We start from the raw sequence: 3,557 nt of genomic DNA, 5'->3' as shown, positions 1-3,557 counted from the left end.
CATGTAGAATATAATTACATGTGATAGTCATGTGGAACATTATTAAAAGTGATGGTCATGTGGAACATAGTTACATAATTACATGTGATAATCACGCTGCATATAATTACTTGTGATAAACTAATCATGTGGAATTTCACATGATAATTGAGGCATGTAGAATATAATTACATGTGATAGTCATGTGGAACATAACTACATGTGATAATTGAGTCATGTGGAACATAACTGCACGTGATAATTGAGTCATGTGGAACATAACTACATGTGAGTATTGAGTCATGTGGAACATAACTACATGTGATAATTGAGTCATGTGGAACATAACTACATGTGAGTACTGAGTCATGTGGAACATAACTACATGTGATAATTGAGTCATGTGGAACATAACTACATGTGAGTACTGAGTCATGTGGAACATAACTACATGTGATAATTGAGTCATGTGGAACATAACTAGATGTGAGTATTGAGTCATGTGGAACATAATTACATGTGATAATTGAGTCATGTGGAACATAACTACATGTGAGTATTGAGTCATGTGGAACATAACTACATGTGATAATTGAGTCATGTGGAACATAACTAGATGTGAGTATTGAGTCATGTGGAACATAACTGCACGTGATAATTGAGTCATGTGGAACATAACTAGATGTGAGTATTGAGTCATGTGGAACATAACTACATGTGATAATTGAGTCATGTGGAACATAACTACATGTGAGTATTGAGTCATGTGGAACATAACTACATGTGATAATTGAGTCATGTGGAACATAACTAGATGTGAGTATTGAGTCATGTGGAACATAACTACATGTGATAATTGAGTCATGTGGAACATAACTAGATGTGAGTATTGAGTCATGTGGAACATAACTGCATGTGATAATTGAGTCATGTGGAACATAACTAGATGTGAGTATTGAGTCATGTGGAACATAACTACATGTGATAATTGAGTCATGTGGAACATAACTACATGTGAGTATTGAGTCATGTGGAACATAACTACATGTGAGTATTGAGTCATGTGGAACATAACTACATGTGAGTATTGAGTCATGTGGAACATAACTTCATGTGAGTATTGAGTCATGTGGAACATAACTACATGTGAGTATTGAGTCATGTGGAACATAACTTCATGTGAGTATTGAGTCATGTGGAACATAACTACATGTGAGTATTGAGTCATGTGGAACATAACTACATGTGAGTATTGAGTCATATGGAACATAACTACATGTGATAAGTGAGTCATGTGGAACATAATTACATGTGAGTATTGAGTCATGTGGAACATAACTACATGTGATAATTGAGTCATGTGGAACATAACTACATGTGATAATTGAGTCATGTGGAACATAACTGCACGTGATAATTGAGTCATGTGGAACATAACTACATGTGATAATTGAGTCATGTGGAACATAACTACATGTGAGTATTGAGTCATGTGGAACATAACTACATGTGATAATTGAGTCATGTGGAACATAACTACATGTGAGTATTGAGTCATGTGGAACATAACTACATGTGAGTATTGAGTCATGTGGAACATAACTACATGTGAGTATTGAGTCATGTGGAACATAACTACATGTGAGTATTGAGTCATGTGGAACATAACTACATGTGAGTATTGAGTCATGTGGAACATTACATGTGAGTATTGAGTCATGTGGAACATAACTACATGTGAGTATTGAGTCATGTGGAACATAACTACATGTGAGTATTGAGTCATGTGGAACATAACTACATGTGAGTATTGAGTCATGTGGAACATAACTACATGTGAGTATTGAGTCATGTGGAACATTACATGTGAGTATTGAGTCATGTGGAACATAACTACATGTGAGTATTGAGTCATGTGGAACATAACTACATGTGAGTCATATGATGATAATCATGTGAAATGTAATTAGGTCTACATGCGATAAATATACACAATAGTAATAATAATAATAATAATAACAATAATAATAATAATAATGTTGGAATGATACAATGTAATACTTTATCTGTAAAGTGTATATTTTTATTTAGTTTAGATGGATTGTATTATATTAACTAAGTAAGTCAGTAAAAATGAGTGATTTTTCCTGTAATGCGTGGTGAGGCCCAGTAAACGCGTCAGTACTCTCTGTGTGTGTGTGAGTGTGTGTGTGTGTGTGTGATTATAATAAAGGCGCGGCGCGTCGGGAGCGCGCGCAGCTGCCCGGTGTGTTTGATCAGTTTATTGCGCTGCGCAGATGGCGCACAGCGGTATTGTGCACACGGGTCACGTGACCCCCGCCCTTTTTATCCCTGTCCCGAGAAAAAACGGCTGAAACAAAAGAGCTCAAACCAAAGCACCTGCTCTAGCCCAGAGATTAGGGTAACTAACACACACACACACACACACACACACACACACACACACACACACACACAGTGAGATTACAGAGAGCGGACTGTACCAGACATCCCACTGATTACACCAAGACATGCAGAATTAGCCACGCTTTTATCTATACAGACACACACACACACACACACACACACACACACACACACAAGTTAATACGGAATAAGTAATGTAACTTCCACATAACAATCTATCCAAGTGTTTTTATGACATAAATAAGTCATTTAAAATATCTATAATAAATAATGAAGCTTGCTGGAAAGAATCAACCAAATTTCCCAAAATTCTAGAGAAAAAAACAACAACAAATAAAACTGTAGGCTATAATATATAGTAGTATAATATTCTACAATATGCATAATATTATAATCAAAATATTAGAACTGCAAACAGGTCAAATTAAATGACATTAAAGTAAAAATATTACAAATAATATAAGGCAAAATAAATGGTCAAATAAAAATAACACGACGTGAAAGGACGTTCCATTAAATTACATTTAAAATAAAAATAATAGAATAATTTAAATGTTTACTTTAGGGGCAGAAATATGATTCAAAATAGGCCCATATTTAATAAGATTCAAAAGATTTGCAGGACAAATAACTGTACTATATGTACAGTAAGATGTTTCCACACACAAAAAGGGCAGAGAAACGGATGGAGAAGGCGAACAGCGGGCCTCCACTTGTGAATAATGATCATAAATACTCATTAAAAGAGAGTGGATGTAGTGTTAGTGTGATTATTGTTATTATTATTGAAACGTTGATATATTGACGTCGGTTTCAGCACCGACGCGTAGTCGATTACTAGGAAGCGTGGTCACACTTTCCACTGAGTAATGAGGGAAAGTTGTTAGAGGATTGAACACAGGGCCTTGTTCATACACTCTGTCCATACTTCTGCGACAGACTGCTTTCTGAGATGTTTGGACTGAAATTTGGGGAAAAAACAACAACAAAAAAAACAACGGCTCTACGGAGACTCTCCATCCAATCCAGTAAATCCAGTGGGGGAAGGGAAGATGGAGGCACCAGATGGAGCCCTATGAATAAAAGATTAAAGAATACACTCCATTTTCTGGCACTGCTTTAACCCTTAACCTTAGATGTTAGTGTGTCGC

Source organism: Ictalurus punctatus, chromosome 16 (genome assembly GCF_001660625.3).
Source record: "Ictalurus punctatus breed USDA103 chromosome 16, Coco_2.0, whole genome shotgun sequence".
In the NCBI taxonomy this organism is placed as follows: domain Eukaryota; kingdom Metazoa; phylum Chordata; class Actinopteri; order Siluriformes; family Ictaluridae; genus Ictalurus; species Ictalurus punctatus.
This window is presented reverse-complemented; position numbering follows the sequence as displayed.